Source organism: Apteryx rowi, unplaced genomic scaffold (genome assembly GCF_003343035.1).
Source record: "Apteryx rowi isolate R43461 unplaced genomic scaffold, aptRow1 scaffold_13, whole genome shotgun sequence".
NCBI lineage: Eukaryota > Metazoa > Chordata > Aves > Apterygiformes > Apterygidae > Apteryx > Apteryx rowi.
In genome coordinates, this window is record NW_020447530.1 from 6298722 (window position 1) to 6322585 (window position 23864).

The 23864-nt window shown below is 49.2% G+C and overlaps 1 long non-coding RNA gene across 1 annotated transcript; it reads left to right on the top strand.

The window, feature by feature from the left end:
• The first annotated feature begins 21606 nt into the window (after nt 1-21606).
• On the top strand, nt 21607-22482 carry LOC112961170. Its single transcript, XR_003251947.1, has 3 exons — nt 21607-21728; nt 21841-21985; nt 22420-22482. It is a non-coding gene; the product is annotated as an uncharacterized LOC112961170 (long non-coding RNA).
• The last annotated feature ends 1382 nt before the right edge of the window (nt 22483-23864 follow it).

Here is a 23864-nt window from a genome sequence, read left to right on the forward strand (position 1 = left end):
GGAGTGCGCGCTAGAGAAGAGCCGGAGTGTGTTAACAGCAGTCACTGCACGAAACGCACCTCCGTGGCTCTCCCGGATCGTTGATAACATTGTGAGAAATTCAACAGCTTCTGGAACACATTGAACTGCTGAAGAAGCGGCCAGCTTTGCTCTTTTGCGACTGATTTTTGGGGCCAAGTTTAGAACAAACAAACAAAAAAATGTTTCTGTTAAAGAGTTTGGAAGAGATGCTTGTCAGCTGCTGCAGTCCTTATGAGCCCGGGTGTGGCTTTTTTGGGCATAACTCAGAGATTTGCATTGTCTAGCAGCTAGCTAGGGCATTAAATTGTCAAGGATCACGTCTTTTTCATCACACACACAAACCTGGAAGATTAATTATACTCCCTTTTGTAAAATGCAGTATCCCAAGTGATTAGGAGAGAAATGAATCAAGAATATAAATTTAAGTGCCTAAATGCAACACAGCCATAACTTGACTTGAAAGAAAACGGCTGCCAAGAAAAATAGCAAGGCAAAATGTGGAGCAATGTCTCTGAGGCTGGGGGAGGGAAAAGGACTCAGATGCTCCCTGAAGAGTGTTTAGACTGACCTGAGGCCCTGACACTTTGAGATGGGATTTCRTCAGATCTCCTCAACTGAGCTGCGYGAAACTTGTGCAGAGTTTCTGTAAGGGACAGGCAGGCTCAGCTGTGGGTTTTCCAGTAGTTGTCATTTCTGCTGCTCGTCAGGACTGGAGAAATTCTCTAGCTTCACGTGTTGGTGATTGCAGCTTTGCAGCTAAGGCTCCCCGAGTCTTTGGGGCTGTCAAAGGGAAAACAGCAGGGCATTTCTAGGAATTTCAGTGGCATATTCTGTCTTCTGCTGTACCTCCTGCAGCACGACTTCTTGCATGCTTTTGCTCTTTGCTTGCGTTTCAGGGGCTGCRGCAGAGGTGATGCAGCGAGGGATGGGGACATGAGCCCTGGCGTCCAGGTTCCCGTGCATGGCGTGGGTGCGTCAGCTGAAACCGCCGGCAGGGCCCTTTCGGGCAGGGTGCCGGGCTGCGGAGGGAGCAGCGGAGGGGCAGATGCGCATTCCTCTCCGCAGCCCGGGTGGTGACCTCCGGCAGAGGAACGGCAGCTACGTGGGTGGAAAAATTTGCTTGGTGGAGGTGAGTCATGTTGCAAGGTGCTGCCATATGCTGTTACGCAGAGGCCACGCTCCACGTCGGAGGTGGGAGCTTCGAGTGGGGCTGCGAGGAATTGCGGAGCAAGGCCGTATTCAAAGCAGTCATGTCTTCAGGCTTATGCTGGAGCATGTGTTTTTGGTTCAATATGTGCTCTGTTTTTAAAACCACAGCTCTCCTTCTGACCTCCTGCAGGGGAAAATTTTGGAAGAACGTTAAAAATGGAAAAATGCTGCAACACGGCCTTGCGAACATGTGCCAGCGTGTGGTGGGAATGGGGTGCTGTGGCTGTTAATGGCAGACAAGCCACATTGTGAAATATTGTTAGTCTGACATTGCCCGATCCCTAATGCCCCAGCTAAGACCTGCCCCATTTTCACACCACCACCAGCTCACCAACAAATGAGCCATGTCATCTACTCCTTCCAGCACCAGCACCAGCTTCTGCTTTATGCATTATGGCCAACCACGGACTCTTTGTTTTTTCCCAAACAGACTGCCACTGTTTCTCTAGAAAAGAGAAGTAAATGTAGCAAAGCCTGAGTGGGAGATGTAACAGTCTCCAGATGTGGGCCGTGAACAGGATAGGAACAAACTGTACCTTGTGTCTGCTGGGGACAGAAAAGTGCTTGGGCTTAAACTGCCATGAGGGAGATCTAAGTCCAGGAAAAGCTTTGAAGGGTAAAAAGAGAGAATCGCTCCCAGGAAGACTGTGGAATTTTGGCTGCCAGATATTTTTAGGACAAGGTTGGGCAATAAGCTATATAGAAGTAATTTGACCTGGCCTTGGGTGGTGAATTAGGAGASCACTTGAGGTTCCTTACAACCCTGTTTGCTATGTTTTAGTTATTTGTTTGTGTTTATACAGCATTTAAAGGTTCTTTTTCTGGGCTCGTGGCTATCTCTTTCTGTGCACATACATATGCATGGAGCAAGGGGCAGGGAGTTCACAGCGTGACCAGACATTAATCAGTCTGCTTATCAGTTACTACTTGCAGATAAGAGAATTATAAAACTCCCATTTTAGAGACGGGAAGTGAAGGGTTTAAGACACGTTTCCATGAGAAGCAGTGAGTGGAAGAAGGACAAGAGGAAGTCCCACACTCCCTTCCCTCCCTTCTCCCATCTCCATTTTCCCATGGCTTATCTCGCCCTGGCTCCAGGACTGTGCGACCCCTCCGAGAGCTGATTTAACTCGCTAAGATGGGAGAAGGCCAACGCAGCAAGGAGCCTGGGCAGCCATCCCTGGCGTTACTGGGTTGGAGTGGCTCAGGGAAGGGTCTGGTGAGCATCAAAACCAGCTGGAGAGTGGAGCGGGGGTGGCCCGGCAGGAAATGGGGAAGAAGCGAGAGGTTCCCTAACACTTTCCTTGGCAAATATCAGCAGCAAAAACAACTTGTCCAAGACCACAGAAACCTGTGTCGTGACAGAGCTTTTACCTGCGCATTTTTCTCTCTGAGCTGCATTTTAGCAGGAAGCAATGTCAGAAAACAGCGTTGTCTGTTTCTTAGGCTATTTCTACACTGGTAGGTAGAACAAGCCATGGCCTGTCCTCCAGCTCTGAGGGCTAGGGACAAGGCACAGCTGTCAGCCACATGGCTGCTTGCTCTTCCCCACCCCAAAAACAGGGTGGCCTCATCCATCCGACCGACTTCTATCAGTCTCCAGCTGGAGCGGTCCTTCAGGCCATGCCCAGCTGCTGCTGGAAGACCTTGGGATGGCACCCAGCACAGTGCCAGGCAGTGTGTGAGTGGTCYGGAGAGCATGAGGTCCAAAAGTCTTAATTCCCCTTTGTTTTCCTAGTACAGATGTCATTGCAGTGAATGCAGCAGGATTCCTGGAAGCCGCTGGGTCTCTTGCAGTTATTTTCTGCAGTTATTCTGACAATTTATGAAAGCAACTGGGGTGAGCTGTGCTCCTTCGTGAGGCCTTACAGCTCATTTCAGGASTGCCTGTTGCCAGCTCTGTTCAAAGATCCTGGCAGACTTCTTGCAAAGCACTTTGGGATGGAAACCGCAATCTATAATTGTAACATATCATCAGCCTTCTTAAATGCAGAGGACAAAGAAATAAAAGGGAAGAAAGAAATCTTCCTCCTCCTGGGAGGAGCTCTTATCTGATTCTTGAAGATTGTTTTACTGTCTGTGCTATTTTTGTAGCTGGAAGTGCAGTCAGTAAAAGAGTAAGCAATGCTGAGAACTGCTGAGAAATCCATTATGAAAGCAGGAGACCAAAAGTTGAGCAGGGACGTGGACTGCAAACAACTGCATGCTTTGCGAGCTCCAAATTTGATTTGGCTTTCTGACGTTTACCAGCCCAATGGCTTCTGAGCTCTGGGACAGCTGGGCTGAAGCAAACAGCCTTGACACAGGGGTCTGCTTGACAGGATAAAGTTATTTCAACGTCCTCACCCTGTCTCCGTCTAACGTGTCACATTTGGGAGCTCACTATTGATTTCTGGGGCTTGGGATCCTTATGGCCACTAACCTGTAGATCAAAATTAGTCTGTGACCTTTTGATAAGTGACAGTGCTGAACTGCCAAAGTCTTGTCTCCATCACGGCTGACTGGTTGGAGAAGAAGAGCTAAGTGCTTTAGATCTGTTTGCTGCTCCTGCTCAAGACCGGTGTTGGTGTGCAGCTGCCCAATGCTCTGCTGGAATGGCATGGTGGAATAACTCAAAGAAGTGAACCCCTCCTTGCTCCTCTTCCAAAATGTGAGGGGTTCTGCGATAAGTTTGGGAAACTGGGCTGGTTCACTCCCGTGTCACTGCTCACTCACAGAAACGGAAGAAAGCTGCCAATTTGTTTTTTTCAGACAGCACCCAAGACTTATGTGTTTGAAAATTTTGCAGAAGGTGTATTTTTTTTTTTTAAGGCACAATCCAAAGCAATGATCTCTTGATGTATGGGTGCTGACAGGTGCCCATCTGGTCCTCTGCAAGCCTGTCTTTCATGCCTCTTCTTCTCCAGCATGTGAGATGGGGCGAAGCAACGTCAGTCTGGCATGTGTGCTCATGGCACGGGAGAGCAGCTCTGTCAGGGGTCTGCAAGTGAACAGGACACGGGAGGGCAAACATAGAATTGAATTGCTCTGCAGACGGTTGTCATGCAACAGCGTCTCATCGTCCTTGCTGGTGTCTGAAACATTACTGCCTGCGTTGCTTGTGCGTGCAGGAAAGGGGAAGAAGAAGAGTGACACTGATGCAAAGACAAGTATGTGTTCGTCGTGCACGTGGATGCTGTAACTGTTTCTTTGTTGGGAAAGGAAGATCCGTACCCTGCCAGCAGGGAAGATGTTAAATTTTGATAGCGTTTCTATTAAGCCAGGAAAAGCTTGACCTCTGCCTCTTCCTTACTTTTAACTGAATTTGGGAGAATATGAAAAGGACTGCGTGGGTGTGTTCCCAGTGTTTAGTTTCCAAAGGATGGAAATACCATCTTCCTTGACCTTCAGAAGCTTTAGCAGCGTGATCCGGAGTGCTGCGTTCTTGGCTCAGAGGCCACCATGCAGCCCAAAAGCACTGAAGGCAGCTAACGCACACTGAGACTGCACCCTCGTTTCAGCCGCCTGGCTTAACAGCCTCTTTGCTGCACTGCTGATGGCAGGGCAGAGTTTGCTGCAATYAGAGCATCTTCAAAACCAGGGCAGAAGACAGGTCTTGCTGCGTCTTGCTTTCTTGCTGAAAGTAATTTATGGTGTTTTGGGGGTCATAGGAAAGCCAAGGGTGCGCATGCACTTTCTCTACGTATAAATATATCCAAATGCCTGCTACTGCTGGCTTCTGAATGTATTAATATTTGTTTAGCCCTGGATTCATCCCACCCTGAATTTAGGCATTTGCCTGAGGTGCCTGAGCCTGGAGCATGCATATCCTCGGGCTCCCTCTGTTGTCAATGGAGCAAAGCACCTGCAGAAGGTGACCCAGTGCTCAGGTGAGCTATATGGTTAATTTGTTCCTGGAGGTGCTGGCTTATTTCATGTTGGCAAAGCTCCTGCAGGCGGATAAGAGACATTTGGCCCCACACATCTTGCCTGGCCAGGAGCCTCAGCCAGGCCTGTTGTGCTGGGTGCTGTGCAAACACAGGGCAGAAAGGTAGTCCCTGTCCTAGGGACCTTGCAATCTAGTGGTGCATTTACCCAGACAGGTGCAGAAACAGGAGCATCAGGCCACATCAGCGTATGGGCAGAGGAACTCACACTTGTCTGGACCAGTCAGAGAAGACCTATCTGAATTTTAAGGTGAAACAGAAGGTAGATATTGAAAAGGAGAGCAGCACAAGGAAAGCAGTGGGCAGAGGTCTCATTGCAACCCCTGATTCTCTACTATCATGTTTCCAGGCAGTCTGGGAGCTCTGAACTAGAAGAGACCACTATGACCATCAGTTCCAACTCACGACGCCTCAGGCCCCCCCGGTCCTCTGCAGCTACTGTTGTTACTTCCAGCCAAGGTCCTGAGAGTGCCTGCTCTGCATGCCCTGTGCATCACAAGCTCTGTAGCACCCTTTTGTACTTTGCTTCACGGCAAAGGAGAGCAGCAAAATGCCTTTGCAGATGTCTCTGGGGTGATGCTTTTGCAGCGGGCAAGGCAAGCTGGGAGGAAGCTCTCAGCTGCTTGCTGCAAGTTCAACCAGTTGCTAGTGGTGGCCCATCTCATGGCTGCTCAGGGAGAGCACCTGGCATCTCGAGAGCGAAGAGAAATGCAACAGCAAGGAGAGATGAGAGATAGGGCAGGGCACACCCTGAGATGAAAGACTAGTGGTTTGCGTTTAAGGAGCTGTGATGTTCCTTAGAGAGGAGGATTTATTTCTTCATTAACTTGGTGCCTGAACAAGTTTATCTTGAAGCACTGAATAAGTGTCATTAATGTTTCCTTTGAGCAAACAAGGCGCTTTGATAGCGCCTACCCTCTTTTGACCTTTATTTTAATTTTGAATGCTACTAATTAACACCGATCATTCATTCAACCACTAAACTAGTTGTTCCTGCTAAATGTAAAGCAAATGCTTTGTGGTCAGGAGCAAAACAGGGGCAGGTTTCTGTAGGGAACCTCCAAAGTGGCAGGGCGCCCTATGTAAACCTGGAACTGTTGTCGAACTGGGGAATTTGCTGTCTGCACCTTTCCTTGGGGAATAGCCAGGAATAACACATCCTCTAGGAAAAGAGAGGGTGCTCTCAGCAGACTGCCTGTGCAGTCAAGGAAATGCCAGGACTCAGGACCATCTAGACCCTGTTATTTCTTAGTTTCCTTCTTCAGTATCTGGATTTCAGCTCCCTTGGCAACTGCCATGCTTGTGGGGGCTGCCAGGAAGCACAGCTTCGCTCCGCTAGCAGCCCCTCCCCGGCATTGCCAGAGCAACAAGACCTGAGCCACTTGCTAAATGAAACCCCGAGAAGATGTCGAGAAATGCYGATCTGGGAAGCGCTGCCTCTCGGCAGGTCTGGGGGAACGTCCCTCCATGCTCAGGGGGGAAGGACGGAAAGCTCAGAGCCTTCATCCACCCGATGCACCGGTCGCCACCTGCTCTCCGGAGCAGCCCTACCCACGAAGCACATCAAAAAGTACCTCAGGCCTGTGCTTGGAGATTGACTTTCCCCAAGACACAGGACCGAGCGTGGCAGGGAGGGAATGCTGGCTTGGTGCCCGGGGATCACGGTGGCCCCAGTCACCAACGGGCAGTCCTGGCTCTGGCTCCTCCTCGATGGACTCTGGGACGGAGCTCAGGGCAGCCGTGGGCACTGAAAATACCTGGATAACATGGCAGGATAAGTATAAGCCTTTTTGTCACCCAGCATATCTGTAATCCCAGAGGAGCTGGGCTTGGCTTTAGGGAAGAAGAAGGAGTTTTACTGAGGGAGACCTGCCATTGGGGTCTGCCTCCTCTGCACAAGTGCCGTGGGTCTGTAGTATCCTGTCCTGGTATTTTATCACTTGGAGGACTAGCAGAGTGAGATCTCGATGAGATCTCTCGAGAGCTGCCTGGTGTACCCATAATGGGGTGYTGTGAAGCAGGAGCTGGGTGGTTGCCCAGATTTCCTACGCTAGCCATGGGGAAGAAATGGGATTCTGGGCTCGGTCTGAAACTCTGCCTATTAAACTCATCCATGTAACTGCTGTGGAAATGCAGACCATGGCAAGGAGAGAGAGAGAGGCTGAGCTGCTTGACGGCCAGACTCTTCCTTTAGTTGCACCAGTGCAACCTTTGGTGCATCATGGCCAGTGGGACAGGTTGGGTGTTAGCTGGAGACAGAGCTGAAGCCCTACTACGAGCTTTCTATGGGATGGGGAGCAACTCTACCTGGGTTTTAGTTTCCCATCTGAGGAATGGGGTTATAGGACTTCCCACCTCACTGGGGCAGTGGGATAACAGAAAATATTAAGCAATAGGAAAGGTTCAGGTACTGCAGTAGGAGAGATCTATGTTGCTTGGGGAAGTATGGTAGATATTGTCTTCTGGACAGTGAGGGACACGGCTGAGAGGAGTGAGGCATGTGACATGCAGGGAATGTGGACAGAAAATATGTGCTCTCATGCAGCGAGCCCTGGATCTCTGTCACCAAAGCACTTTTTATCCCAAGTCTCAGAGAGCTGTGTGAGCTCTCCTTGCCCTCCGTGAAGCTTGCACGCCCATGGTTCTCCCCCTAAATGCTTAACAGTTTTACAAGCTTTGGCCAATTTCCTGGAGAAAGGAGCAAATGCAACTGAAAACTTAGCATCAGCAGCACTGCTGAGTGACAGGGACACTCTATTTTGGTCTAATAATTACCGCACTATCTAGCAGTCTGCCATCATTGTGGTCCTGTGATATTTCCAGCACAAGCATGGAAAGATGAAGCATCCACTGGCAGTGAATGTCAAGCTTGCAACRGCTTCCAGAGTGGGCCAGCAAATCAAAATATGACTTCCTAGTTTCTACACAACAACAGCCAGGAGCAGCCAGACAATATCTCTTTTCTAGTCCCCATGAGAGAGTTTTTAGCACCCAGGGAGCAATYCATTTTGAACAACCCTGTGTCTGCTAGAAACTCAGCCTGTCTCTTGCCACCCCATTTCAGCCCATGAGTCCTATGAGTCTGATTTTAGGAAGCATAATAAAGCAGGGTATTTTAAATGTTTCATTCAAGAATTCTACCACATCAGAGGGCAGTGTATGAATCACATATATTCGTTATCTGATGGTGTGTTTGTGTTAAAGCACTGCAGGAGCAACATGCAATGAAGAACTTGCTGTTGCAAGGAATTTGTGTTTACATAAATCTCCAACCTACAGATTTTTTTTACCGTGCTGTTCTCTGTGTGTAAAATCTTCATTGGGAGCTGTTTAAAAACCATCAGCAATCAAATTGTTTACAAACTGGGGYTGGGCAGGGGGAGGAAATGCATGACTGCAAAGGGATACAGTGTTTAGGAAGTTGGTCTTATGGCTCTGTGAGTGATTTTCCATTAAGTGTTTTGGTTTTGTTTTCTTTAATGCAGAAAGGAGGGTGTATGTTAAATGTTTACCAAGGTACCTCTTCCTAAGGACATCRATAGCATATTATGACTACTTGTAAGCACTAATGAATTTTTCATGTATCTAGGAAGTGCTGCTGTCCTTGAACTGTGCAAGGGGACTGCAGCAGAGAGGAGTGTGGATCTGCAAATGGCACGTAAGCCCCTCTGACAGCCCTGAGATAGGTCTCTGAAATCTCGATATTTATATGATTTGGCTGACTCCTGATTCGCAGCCCAGAGGCTTGCTCCAAAGGTCTCCCTCCAAAAAAGGTCCCGTACCCTCCCTTCTCAAGGCTGTGGGTTGAAAAGGAGCTGGCAAAAGAACCAGCTGAGGAAGAAGTCACATCCCTCTGCCTGGAGTGGGGTGGCTCTAGACCAGGCTAGCTGGAGGCAGCGGGAGATGATGTCAAGAAAACGCCCATGGGCCTCTGGCCTGCCAGAGGGCATCTTTGAGAGACTCAAAGGCTGAGAAACCTCTCCTGCGCAAGTGTGAACAGTTAAAAATGGAAGAAAAGTCACCAAATTTGGGCAGAAGGTACATTCCTGCCATTTCTCTGCTGTGTTTCGAAGCCCTTGTTCCCTGCAGTGGGGAGGGCCAAAGCAAAGGCCACCAGAATGCTTTAGGGTGGGCAAAATCAGACAGTTTTTCCAATCCTAGACATGAACCAGGTGAATCATTGTCTGAAATCACCGCCGCTTGCTGTCCCCACCTCCAACAGACAGCCTGTGCCGAGATTACCGGTTGAAACAGCTGTAGGGTTCACAGCACATGAACACAGAGCCTGTGACTCAGAGGCATGGGGCAACCTTACGAACAGGCAGCCCAGTGCCACGGCTGCGCATGCTGCACGGATTAACTCTGCAGTGTCCCTCTCCCCCAGCACACCTAACGCTCTGGGTCTCCCCCTGCAGCACAGGTGCAATGGGCACAGCGACGAACCCATCTCCTTAATTGCTCTCACTTCCCTTATGTGGTCATTGTATCTCATCCCTGCTAAATGCGGGAGCGGCAGAGCGTGTGCAGAAGCTGTGGGCAAAGGCTGAGGCTTTAACTTCTCCTGGTGATCACCGGGGCCTGGTGTTCTGGGAAAACCCTTCGGCTCGCCCGTTGCTAAGAGCCTTTGTTTGCAGGATACCGAATACATGTGGCGCCAGGAGCGTGGGTTTCAGTCATGGTGGTGATAGTTTATCATTAGCTACTTAACCCTCCCTTAGACTGATGTGTTGCCCTGCCCCTAGGATGCTCCATTCAGTGGGGCTGCTGCAGGAAATATTGTTGTGAGTGTGCAGACATCATTAAAGACAATCTTATGCATGTGGCAATATGCGATTGCTGTGTTGCACTAATAGGTTTTGTCTATTATTAGTATTGCAGCAGTGCTTGCAGCTCCAGCTGGGACTGGCATGCTTGGTGCAGTGCAGGTGCGTGGGAAAGGAGCTGCGCCTGGATGGGTGCAGAGCAGCAGCTCTGCGTGGCTGCTCCGAGAAGCAACCAGGTTAGAAGCAACAAAACTTTGGGTCTTTACATGGCAAATCCTGTGCCCAGACTGGGTCTCTCACCTTTAGCTTCCTTCTCCTCGGCACAATGCAAGCAGTAGGTGGTTTGCRCGGTCAGTTTTGGTGAGGGGTTGTGGCGTGGGTGGCTGCCAACAGGTCACTGCCCTATGGAAGCTTGGCTTGAGGATTTCTGTGCTAGAAGGAGGCTACTCGAACATGGACGGGTGTTTGACACGGCAGCAGCGTGGACTATCTCCCTCTGGTGCCCGTGCAAAGATGACCTGAATTCCCTCAATGGACTGGGAAGCAGGGAGAAAGCAGAGGTGCTGAGGGGACTTGCTCTGTCTGAGAGGAGACCTTTTTGCTAGCAGGGCAGTATGGGCAGAATAACTCAGTGAGCAAGTCTCAGGCTTCGCCCTGCTGAAGCTGGGCTGCAGGTTCAAACGGCAGAGAGGCAGCAGGAGGAGGGGGAGGGAGGTGGGGAGAAGAGGAGGAGCAACGAGGAGAAGAGAGGGAACCAGCGAAAAAGAAAAGGAGACGCCAAGATCTTCCCGTGGCCAGCTTTGGAGTACTTGGGTGCGTGAGCACCCAGCTGGTGACGCCTCGGCAGACGCTTTGTGYTTTGCTCTCTGGTCCCTCTGCAGCATCCTTGGTGGCATCTCCTGCAGGCTGAAGACAAAAGACCCTATTTCACCCCAAGAAACAGGTGATTCAACTCTAAAATCCCCAGTGCCGGGCTCCTCACGTGTCGTCCAGACRCCTCACTGGGAGCGCGGATTCAGCAAGAGCTGCAGGTCAGCCTGGCCTCCTCCAAAGCCAAGCCAGCCCTCGGGTTGCCGTGCCGAGCTGGGAGCAGGAGAAGTGTTGCAACAGCCCAAGAGCAATTAGGGGTGAGGATGCTAAGGAATGTGCTCAACACTGCATTGCTCTATGCTGGGCTAGGGGAGGTGTTTATAAAAAAACCCAGCTTGCACAACAGCCCTTTACTTGCAACTGGAGGAGGGGGAGGCCTTGGAATATCTAAGAATATTTTACATTTTCTATTTGCCTCACAAAACAACAACAACCCTCTCCTACAATGTTTCCACAGCTACTCAGATATAAACAGACAAATTCCAGGGTTATTTCTGATGGATTTCTTCAGTGCTCAGAACAGGCCCTTTCTGAAGTTGAAATATTAATGGGAAAGGTTTGTTCTAGCAGGAGTGCTCTTAACAGTGCTACTTGTTGAGACAAAGTCTTCATTTTGTGACGAGCTGTACTGAGCTGGAAAACGTGGGGGCTTGTGATTTCAGGGCATAATCTGCTTATTCTAACTGTGGTGGGGAGAGCAGATACTCATTTTTAATGGCTGGAGCAGCTGTGTCGTAAATAACTCATGTAGAATTGAGTCTAATTTTTCCCTGAACAGAATACTCCTGCAGATGTGACAATTAATCACAATGATCAGCGTTTCTGTACAAGCGTTTTCAGACAAATTGAAATGATTGGTTCTTGATCTTTCAAGAGCTCAAATCAGAAATTCAGTCTGGAGGCTTAGCACCTCGTCGATACCTCCCTGTGAGCGGAGGATACTGAAAGAGAGCAATTGTGATCTTGGAAATGTGTCCTGGACTTACAGTCTGAAGGCCATAGCTGGGATTTCTTAGAAATATCTTTGCAGTTGCCGTGTTGCATCTATTATACCTATAAAAGGTCTTTCAGGTGATGCTCCTTTTCATTGACATTAGAAGTACTGAGGAATTAGGGAAAAAGGTGAATTGGATTTCTCTGAAAGACAAAACCTAACAGAACCCATAGAGCCTGATAATGAAGTTTAATTTTTTCACAAAAAAATCTGCCAGGTGACATCTCAAATCTCATTTATACTGTGAATGCCCTTGAGCCCTGCTACCCAAGCACCATAATACCCATTTGCTGATGGCAGGTGGACAGAGAAGAAGCCAGTGCTGCAAAAGTGGCCTTTTTTCTCTCCAAATCCCTGTGGAAACTAGCCCATCTCAAGGATAGGTGGAGGGATGGCTGGTGCACAGGCAGTGGTGGGCATGGAGGAGAGGCTGGTGTGCACGGGAGCATGCGTCCTTCCCCTAGACCCCGGCAGGAGGAACCAGCCTCCAGAGCAGGTGATGCGGATGTGCCTAAAGATGCTGTTGGCTATGCCAGTGGCTCTGGAGGGAGAAGCCTGGTACTGTCCTAGAGGATTGGGCTGAGTCCTCCTGGAGATGGCAGAGCCAGGCCTGAGGCTGTGCACACACATGTGGGGATGCTGCACCCAGGGCCTAAGAGGTTGGCTGTGAAAACAGGTTCGTACCTTTACTTTTTATCACTGTAATGAGCTGGTCAGTGCTGCTGGGCCTGTGYGGTGTTTGACAGATGGACAGCTACCCACTCTGCGTTATCGCATCCCGGGGCAGCAGATCAGGCTGTTCAAGCCAGGCAGCTCCAGGCCTCGACTCCACACAAAAACATGCTTTGGGCTCTGCACTGAGCCCATGGATCTCCTGAGCCACCTCCAGCACATGCTTTGCACTGGCCCATTGGGGTCCAGGATGGTTTTGAGTGAAACTAGCTGTGAGGTGTCTTGTTCTGCTGTTTGGTTTTGGGATGCCCCCTTTTCCTGAGTGCACCAGGGCTGATGTGGCCATCAGCAACAGCTGGTGACACTGGGGAGAAAAGCAGTGCAGAGACATCCATGCTGCAAGAGCCAGCTTGGGGTCTGGGAGTGATCATATTACTTTTATCTGTACATCTCTCACCTGAACCAGTGATCGTGGAGCCATTCATGGAGCCCAGACTTCACTGATGCAGGTGGTGCTGCAGGGTCCAGGCCCTCAAGGGAGCAAAGATGCCAACCTGGGTCTTGGGATCAGGCCTGAAGTCTGCTGCCATCTGGAAAAATGACTTTTTTTCTTTGGACTAGTTGGTTGTGGTTGTTGCCTCAGCTCCCTCCTCCATTGAACCCTGGCCTGCTCAGGGAGCGCGGGGAGCCCTGGTGCTCATGAAGGGGCTGCAGGAAGGCTTAGGCCATTGCTGAGAGTTTCCCAGTCCTTCCCACCCACCACAGTCCATCAGTTTAACCCCATCCAGCTGTGATTGCCTCCCTCCAGGGACTGATCGTATCACGCAACCAAATCTCACTGAGACAGGTTAGGATTTATGAGCATGCTGCTCTCTCCAAGAGGCTGTATTTTACAGCTCTGAGTCAGGGAAGGGGAGGAGGAATTTCTCTTCTCACTAGTTGCGAGCCCACCCACGTGAACCAGCAGCCRGGCCAGGGAACCGGCACCTGCTCCGAAGATTGCTGTGGGCACCTCTTCGGCCAGGTCCCCAGCCCCAGTGCCGGGGTGGGACACTGAGTAAAGGAGATTTGTGCCCAGGGTGCCTGCACCATCCTGAACCTCTGGGCCACATCTGTACCATCACCCTCTGGCAAGCCCTGCTCCTGCAAGGAAGAGGTATGGAGTCCACGTTGGCCCAGGTCACAGCAGAGCTGAGGCAGCGGTGAGGGTGTGGGTCTCCTCTTTGGGTTGCAGGTGTAGGACTTCAGCCTGGCTGTGTACTTTTGGGGCCATGAGACAGCACAAGAAGAGGGGAACTCCCATTACAACTTGCCTTGCACTATGTCCCCCTGCTCTGGGATGGAGCAGGTGAAGTAATGTGCGCCTGGGTAACCCCGTGCACAAAGTGGACTAGTGTGGGCAAATTAACATGTGGAGTGAGGAAAGCGTAAATAATCACTCCAGGAAAATGTGATTTTTTTTTTTATATTCCAGTGTTTTTCTTTAGAAGCCTGATAATCAAGTCCACACTTGGGATTTTCCATCCTGCTGAGAAGCCATCAAGTTTGATTAGTGCATTAAGTGCCTGCTGAATTTAAAATTATGAGCACTTCAAAGATGACCAGCATGACGAGACACGAGATAAACCTCCTAAACAAACGCATTTTTTTGTGAATGAAATGAGATGGAGAAAGGGTCTATTTTTCACCCAGGCTGTTTCTCTTCCCCTTCATTCACTTTTCTGCCAGCTGTAAAGGGAATATACAGATGTTGCCAGGCCCATGTCAGAGGCCTAAGGAGCCAAATGTGCAATCGGGTGTGTGGTTTACTCTCCTCCCAACACTGCACGTGGAAAACAAAAGGCTGTCTTCAGATTGGTCTGGAGTTTTCACTCTCTGCGCAGGTCTGAGGAAATGATATAAAAAGACAAAAATCAAAGGATCAAACAATAGCAGAAAAAAATATCACTAAGTTGGAAAGAGTTAAAAATGTCTAAAAGCATCAGTGGCCCCGGGGGCTCTGATCATATTCTTCACTTCTTCGTTTTGCTGCAGCTTGTCTCCCCTTGGTGACCTTCACGTCGCTTGGCTGCCACCAGATTCCTGATGAACATTTTCACAGTTATTAATTGAATATTGACATGTGACAAATACTTCATGGTGGAGCCATCCTGCCACGACCCTCCGCCTGAGTTAAAAGAGGAAAGCGGGAGACATGAAATATCTCGTTACCAGGAGGAAGGTAATCCTTCACGTTAGCTGAGACAGGCCGTGCGAGCAGCCTGCCGAGTTCCCACGGGAGGGCAGTTTCCCTGCAGCTGCCGGAGACGTGGGAGACCTTTTGTGGCTTCCCCAGAGGCAAAACGTCGAGGCCAGAAGGGGCAACTACGTCCGATTGCTCCAACCCGCGTTGGCCAGGCTGGGCCYGTGGGCACGGGGCCCGTGGGTGATGTTGCGGAGCCGGTAGCAAGCCGCGGGTCACGTCATTGCTTGCTCGCTGCCGGCCTCGGTTTTAACTTGTTAAATCCCCTTGGCTGCAAGCGAGATTAGAGGGTTTTGTGGGCACAGCGCAAGGCGGGGAATTGCACCGCGTGATGCATCTGCCTAACCTCCGGCTGAGGGAAAGCCTCTCCTGCTAAACGGCCGCTGAATTCGGCTCGCAAGTTTCCTGCGGAGCCGCTGTGATGCCAGTGAGGTTGCTCCACTCGTTCATAACCGTCTCGCTGTTGAATTTCGGTGGCTTCAGATCTCCAGCTTGAATCTGTTCAGCCTAAACTCCCAGCCATCAGATGTCTTTCTGCCTTTGTCAGGCCTCTGCTGGCGGAAATTGTCTCCCCCTGTAATACTTAAAGGCCTTGATGTAGGCACCTCTGAACTTCTTCTGGGATTAGCCAAGCAGACTGACTTTCTAGCCTCTCACTAAGGACCAGGTTCGACCCATCATTAGAGCTCCTTTCTGAACCGTTTACAACTTTTCCGCTTTCTTTTTGAAGTGGGAACCTCAGACATGGATATGTTTTTCCAGCGGCAAATGGCTAATGTGCTTTTCTTCCTCTCAGCACCCCCTCCACATATCCGTATCCCAGGGCCTTGTTTGCTCTCTGGGCCTCAGCATCACATCAGAAGCTCTGGGGATAACACCAGCCACCAGCCTTGCCCAGGCTCAGTGGAAGTTAAATGCTATTTAACTTTGATGGGTCTGTGCCTGTGCCTTTTTGGGTGATGATGTCCTAAAATACAGTCCTCCAACCGGTAGAGATTATTTCTGTTCCTACCTCTTTGATGTTGGCTTTGAATTGAGCCACATCATTAAAATAAAAACCTCCCACTGATTTCAGTGGGAGAAGAGCCAGGCCGACACTTAATGCCTTTGACAATCCTATGGTGTGTTGAGGGATGCTGAGTTACATTAGTGACCCTAAAGCATCTCTCTCGGCTTATCGGCAGTGATATTGACTGAGCTGAATCTGAGACTTGATTAACGAGAACATAAACTACAGGAAAACTGCTTCAGCATTTGCAAGCAGACAGCCAGCCTCAGGCATTTTGTGGCTTTTGACAGCTGGGAGCCATGAATGTCTGTTGTCTTTCTTTCCTTTTTTTTTTAAAAAAAAAAAAAAAAACTCCAAAAAAAAAACTCCACAGAATGAACACATTCAGCAAATGGAAAAGAAAAAAAAGGAAAAAAAAAAACATTACTCCTGGCTGGGGTGAGAAAAATAAAGCCTATCAGCGAGATTCTTGCAGTGGCTCAAAGGCAGTTTCTTAGTTTTTGCTGGTGGTGGACACATTCTCTGTGACCTTCCCTTCTTCCTTTAGGTACCGATCAAGTTCTTTTTTACATTTTCTGATCTTCTTTCAGGAAAGAATTGGAGCTATGCTGCAAATGGATGATTTGGAGCCAAACTGCCCTGTGAGCATGGTGCACAGACCAGGGTGCACCCAGAGACCTGGACACTATCTGGCATGCCAGGAGGGGTTGGTGGGAACACTTCCTCTAGAGATCCAGACGAATTGTGGCCTGGAGAGAGTAACCAGGGACAAAGCAGGAATTTGGGAGTACTAACCTAGATCCAGTAGGTGGAATGGGAAAAGTCCTGGATTGCAACCACCTGTCTCCCAGAAAGGCCATCCACTGGTGAGTCACACAGTTTACGTTCACCCCAACATCCTGTAGACCTCACAGCTGACTCCCCACCAGAAGGACCAGGTTGGGGTCGTTTACTCCCATGGTCGCTGGCTGTCTGCACAGCCAGAGAAATGTTGTTGTGCTGGTTGCACCAGGTTGCTGGTCTCTGCGGTCAGGAAGGCAAGAAAAAATAATTTAAAGAATGAAAATATAGTTCTGGAAAATCTGAATGTGACACATAACACATGGTGAATGTATTGTGCAGGTTGGATCTGGCCAACAGATCATGTATTTGGCGTGTCTGCTTTAAAATTAATCATGTCTTTGAGTGATATCCTGATTGGGAATGCTTTCCTGAATTTGGGACATAAAACGCAACTTTTGGGAAGACTTCTTTAATCCGACAAATAAATCTGTTGCAGACATAGGAGTGTTTTCTGTTGTTTTTCATGGAGCTCTTTATAGCTTTCAGATGGGACACTCCCAGCTTCCTCCAGAAATTTCACTTGCAGTGAGTTGAACTTTTGGTCAGAACTGAAAATCCATGAAGAATACCAAGATGTTCAGGGCTCCAGATACAGCCTACAAAAGCCAAGAAACACGAGCAATGCTTAGTGGTGATTACATTTGTTTCCTTTCCATAGGAAAGGATGGATTTCTGTGTTAAAAGGAGTGTATTTCTTGCATAGCAGGCAGCATGACAGATGACCATATTAATAATATAGGATTTCTTCTCTGAGATGTGGGAATGGGCTAGAGACTCTCCACCTCCTCCTCTTCCCTTACAAAAGGGGAAATAGAGGCTAATTTATAAAGATAGATGGCAGTGCGTGGTGGCTGGCAGAACGCATGACTGATAGCTCTGTGCATGGATATTATATCTAATTGTTTGCAATAACGGGTCCCTGAGGTCTGTCGTGCACCAGCCAGGGGGGCAGGTTCCTCAACTGTTATAATTTGCTGCATCTCCAGCAGCCGGTGGTTCTGCCATCAGCTGGTGGTTGTCCTGAATGTCTTTTTGGCCCCTGCCACTGACTTCTGAGGCCAGATACCCCTTTTTTTCGAGGTCAGTGGGTCTGAGGGAGGTGCGAGGAGGCGCGAGGGAAGGGATTCCTCCATGCAGACCGCAGCTGCACCAGGGAGCCCTTTGCCAAGGGCTCAGCGTCCCGGTTTCACTTAGTGCGGGAAAAGCGTGGCCGTGCATGGCAGAAATCCTCCATCGTGGCTGAGCCCAGCTGGCCACCAGTAAATGTCAGTGATTTTCTTCCTCAGATCTGCCCTGCTTGTAAATAGGCATCTCCAGCGTGCCAGAGAGGCCAACCCGTCAGGCATATCTGCTGTGTGCCGGTTCCTCCAGGAGCGGGTTCAAAGTAAAGGCAATGCTTCATCAAGAAAGCTAATTGAGGAACTGAATCTGAAGTCTGGTTGCAGAACAACCTGTTTTTTCCCTCTCATTTGATTTTATTTCGGCTTGCCCGGAAAAGTCAGGTCTGTGTGTCTGCACGCCAGCTATGTTCGCTCCCCTATGGTACCACTCACGGCTTGCCACAGATTATCGAGGCTATGCTTGCGGTTGTGCTTTCTTGTTCCCCTTTGGTTGCTCATATTTAATATTTGTAATAACCTGTGTCATGTTTCCTGCGGTTGTACCCGTGTGTTTCACTGGCAAAAGCCAACAACATTTAAAGGTGACTAATTTTTTCCATTCTAGGAGGGAGATTTTGCTGCTTATATATCGATACGATGGTCTGCAGTGTTCTGGCAAGCTGGAGAAAGGAGATAAGAATGAAAGGCTGCATTTCATGATCCAGTGGCTTATATTCTATGTGCTTCTCTGCGGACATTTGACAACCGCGAGATAGGGTCTTCTATTCCCCTTAAAATATCCACATCGTAAATGTAAATGAATCAGAACCATTTTTTTCTCCCTAGGTCATGAGACTCCGGAGGCAGAGAGGATTACAGTGGGCACATTGTATGTCCGGAGAAAACGAGAGAGCCTGGGCTCTGGAGCAGACACTTACTACAGTGCTGTACATTAAGGAGATGGCTAGCTAGCCTCATGTGCTTTTTTTTCTTGATGCAGATATACATTTGGTTGCTTTCTTGAAAGCCCTGCAGTGAGAAGCAAAATGCACAGGTCAGTTGGGTGCTGAGCTCAGGACCAGGAGCTGGATCTGCTGTCAGCACCGCTGGTACCTTGCTGGTTGGTTTATGTCTTTTCCCCTCTCAGGGCCTGTGTTTCCACCCTGGCTTTCCTCTCTTGCCAGTCGTACTGTAAGTGCCTCTGGGCAGGGATTGTCTGCCCCAGTGTGGTTGTTCAGCACCTGGGACCACAGGGGGGGGTTGATCTCTGCTCCCTTCTGTAAAATAATTATTATGAAAGCCGTTACTCATGCCAGCAGGTGGATCAGGAGGGTATATGTGGTTGAGATGTGCAGTGTCTACCGAAAAATGGGAGGGGACTCGAGGTGTCCTTCTGCACGGACCCAAGGCTGCCACTCCACCCCCAGCCAGGTTCGTGGCTTCCTGGTTAGGAATGGGAGGTTTGGGTAGATTTTGGATAGCATCTCTGAGTGGTCGGGATCTACTCCTCTGCCTGAGGGTCTGGCACATGTCAGCTTGCCACTCGCATCAGAAACACTGTGTCAGCACTAGGTGCTGGGGAGCAAACCTCAAAATTCAGCGGCAGGAAGGAGCCTGCTAACCTCAGTGCTCCTGGACGGAGGTGAAAGCTGCAGGGCTCCTGCCCTATCCACAGAGCAGCCCACTTGCCTGGGCAGGGAGATGCACAGGGTATGGTGACACGGTAATAAAAAACCTGCAATTCAAATAAATGCCATTCTTGGAGGAGTGAGGGGTGGATCCCACTGCTCCAGCCAGGGTGGTTGCTACCTTGCATTTGTACTCCCTGCACACCCTGCTGGGCTGCAGCTCTCCTGCGTGGGACAAGGCTTCTCCTGTTCAGGCCATCCGTGCTTTCAGGAGGTTGCCATGTCCCTGAAAAAGAGCAAAGCATTTTTGCTCAAGGTTATGCTTCAGTGTGACAACAGGAGAAGCTGCATAAATGACAGGTTTGCATAAAAAACAGGAAAGGTAGAGCCAGCCTGGAAAGGTCATTTTTTTGTTGTTGTTGTTCCTGGGCAGCTCACTTATGCATTTCACAAAGGAGGCTTGGCCATGGCTGCAGTGATGAGCGTGGCAGGGCCAAATCCATGGGACATCTGGGGCTGGTTCTTCATGGCAATGATAGGTAAGAGACTCTGAGGTATGCTAATGGCATTATTGAGCTGTCTGTGAATTTTCATTACGTCCTCCGTGGATTTCTTGCTATCAGTGTGTGCGGCTGAGATGTGCATGCAGCCCTCCAGAATACTGATGAGTTCATGACATTAGTATTCAGTGCCAAAAGCCGGAGCTGTTAGACTAGGAATAATGGTGTGAAGAGGAGAACTGATAAATGATTAGGCTGTTTTATAATATTGGCAGCCCTCGTCCAGCTTTCTTGCAAAAGAGATTTAGTAAGTGCCAATTTACAGCCTTAGCATCATAAATTAGCAACTGGAGGATACGTGTGTTTAGGGTGCTGGGAATAGACAGGTTTCTCACTGGGGGATTTGCAGAGAGGGGAAACACCTGATTGGCAAGGGGCTGGAAAAATAAGCAAGCCATAGGGTCTTCTGTGTGCCTGTGCACATGTGGTTTCCATTAGCAGGGCACACAAACACCCACCCCTATTCAGCACAATGCTCGGCACAAAGTTAGCTTAAAATTAAGCTCAAGTTGAGGTGCTTTTGTTGAACTGGGGTCTAGCTACACGGTCACATGTTGCACTTTGGGCTAAGAGTGCAAGGGGGACTGCTGGCAGTTTGATGCATTCCAGATGTTTCAGCTATGGGTGAAGTTGTCCCTTTGCCCTGTGAATTTGGGTGAAATCTCTGGGGACGGGGTTGCCCAAGGTGTTTGGTATAGAGGCAGGTGCAGCGTGCGCACTGAGGGTTACTGTGCAGGAGTGCCCTGCAGCTGCGGGAGCCACAAACACAGTTCATGGGTAAATTAATTTAAACAGGTGAACTACTTTGCTCTGGTTTGTTGTGTTTAACCGTCACTGCAGTCACTGGTTTATTTAGACCTCTGGATAAACAAAAGAAAAGCCCAGAGGCTAAACCAAAGAGATGTTTTCTGTCTAGTTTTCAAACAGAGCTGATTTGTAGCGGGCACAAAAATATGAATGAACAGTTATGCTTTTTGAAAATAAATTTAAGCCAACATTTGCAATAAATGCAGCAAATAACCTAGGCAACTTTTTCTGAGCAGTTTTTATGAGAACAATAGTGAAAAACAGCCTCTTTTTTATGATTAGCAGAAAATGGTTGCAAATGCTTCCTTGACACCAGAGGCAAAAGTGAAGCATCATGAATTAATATCTGCAAGGTGGCATTTTGAGGCCTCTGAGCTCAGCAGACCCGTAATAAAGGAAGGAGCTTTGATCATTACTTTGTTTGCAAAGCTCAAGGTAGGTAGCGGCTGGGGAGCAATCTCTGAAATTGTCTAGTTGTGGTAGATGTAATTGGGAGCAGGCAGGGTTTCCAGCAGCGTGGATTTGCTGCCTGTTGGTGGAGTAAGAAATGGAGAGAGGTGAGTCATGATATATATCACATACATCAGACATCCCTGACAGAGTGATCTGCACCACAGCAATTTTCTCTCGGCCAGACAATTATTACTTGTCAGGGTCAGCTGTTACCTGAAGGTCCCCAGTTATCAATTACTTAAGAGCATTCTCCTCAGCATTGATTATTTTATTAGTCCCCTGATGAATCCTCGTATTGACTCTCTGAGCTTTGGAGAGGAACGTCCAGTGGGTGTCAGCGAGTCTTTGCAAGCACCAGGTCACCTACTGCTGCTTCCCAGGAAGGAGGAGGTTCCCACGGATTATCATCCCTTTCCGTGGGGTCCGGAAGGAGCCCCCCAGCCCATCGCAGGGAGCTCGCGGCTGCCTCGTCCGTCTCCGTGTTCAGAGGCAACGCGCGATGCCGGGCAGGAGGAGGCGAGTGTGACTGTCCCCGGCCGAGCGCGGCGCAGCCCCGAACAGATGGCGCGGCGGAGCCGTGCCGTGGCCTCCGACAGCAAACACCAGGCCCCATTGTTTCCTGCGAAAAGAGGTGGGTGACACACAGGCAGCTGCGGAAAATGTTCTCCAGACTGTGCTTGTGCAATGGATTAAAAAAAGAAAAAAAACCAAAAGGACTAGTTATTAATTTCCCTTTCCTGCAGGGATCGCGGAGCCAGCAGAGGAGACCTTCTGGAAGTGGGAGAAGCACATTGCAGTGAGATCTCTGGGTTCGCCTCGTTTTAACCCAGAGCATGGGCAGGATGGGTGCAGAACAGGCCAGTGCCTGGGACCAGGCGTGAGGAGCAGGTGCATGAACACTGCGAATTCAGAGTGGCAGGTTTCCAGTTTGCTTCAGATAATCTTGTGTTTTGCTGGGTGGGTTTTCCCAGTGTAATGGAGTTCCTCAGAGCAGCGAGAAAAACTCCAGCAGAGTGAAAATTTCTGAAATAGGGAAAAAGAGCACAACCACCAGAATAGGGAGTCAGTATTAAAAAAAAAAAAAAAAAGGAGAGAGAGAGAAAAGAGGAACTAGGAAACAGGGGTATGTTACACAGTATACAAGCCAACAAGCAATATCTGCAGGTCATCCATTCATCCGAGCCTTGGAGAGGACATAGGTCCTTGGGTTAAATTACAGCAGTCCCTCTTCCTCAGCCTCTATAATTTTGCCTCCAAATGCCCAGCAACAACAGTGACAAAAATAGTTTGCAAAATCTGACAAAAATCTTGATTTCCCAAAGGTTTGCCAAGCTCTGTTTCAAGCACAAATTGCTCTGGCTGTGATTCCCCCATTCAGCACTGACTGTCCAGCTGTTCCCTCCCTCCCTGCTCAGATGGAGAAGTATAAATGTTTGCTACTAATAGCCTCACCACCAGCCCTTCAAAACCGTTTTCCTAGCCGTATCCTTTGATTATTATTTTTATTCCTTTTTTCTGAGCATGTTGTCTTTAAAGTGAGATTTTCTTTGGTTAGCAATAGCTCACAGTTAGTATTTCCTTTGGGGATGGAGGGCTGTGGAAAGGGAGCAGCGGGGGAGTGCTGAAAGCAGGCTCCCAGGGGACATCGCTGGCCTTTTTGGGAAGCCACAGCAGCCAGCAGGGCTCGTTCTTGGTGTGCAGCGAAGGCATCAGGCTCCCGTTCCGCCGCACGGATGTGGCATGGAGCAGCTTCAGCTCCTTCGGTCATTCTCTGTTTTTGCAGACAACAGACTAAACAGTCTACAGTGGGGCAATTACCTTAATAAAGATAATTTCAGCTTTGCTGGAGTGATTTAAAAGAGCTCACAGAAAACAGCGTTAAGCAGTGACTAATTTTTGTAATTTGTTTCTGGGAGTATTTATTAACTTGCTGAGCATTGGGGTGGGAGGTTGCAAAGCGGAAGGTTTGGCGCTGGAGTGAGTAAATTGGGGGATAAGCAGATATCCTCCCTGCTTTGAATAGCAGCTGATTATGTAGCTTGTTGCTGTGTTCATTCCCCCTGCGTTTTTTTTTTTTTTCTTTTTTCTTTTTTGCCTTGGGATTCTGCCGACAGAGGAAACTACTGTCAGGCCACCTTGGACTTCAAACAAGCACGTTGGCTCGTGAAGGAGTAACACAGATGGAGAGGACGCTTTTGCTGCTGCACTCAACAGGCCAGCGGAGTTTTTCTGGCAGCATTGGTGATCCAACGAGACACCCTCAGAGTAGTCCCAGACCTAGCAAAAGGCGGGCGATCTGCCCCAGAACATGTGTTGCTGGATGCTAACGAGGCCAGGTCGCAGGGCTGGTGTATGGCACAGGGCACCTCCATGGTTCCTGCCTGGTTTGCTGCCTTTGCCACAGTGGCGTCCTGGCAAGGACCCTGTTGCTAATCCCAACGGGTAGATGAACTGTGTGCAGGTTTACATGCATGGCTTTTTAGATGTGGGACATCAAGGAGGGGAGAAACTTCTTCAGAAGTCCTCAGGTGCCTAAGTGACTAATGAACCTCAAGTGTACTGCTCGGGCTGGCACCCTTGACTGCAACAGCCTGTGGGCACTGCTGGAAATCATCCTCTGTGTTTTTAGGCAAATGATGAGTCTAACAATCTGGCTGGGGTGCCTAAATCATGACCGAAAATAGAATTAGGTTCCTTAGCCGTACCAACATGATTCACCTCACCTAACCAAGCCAGCTAAAAGCCAAGAGTTTAGCTGAAGCAACTT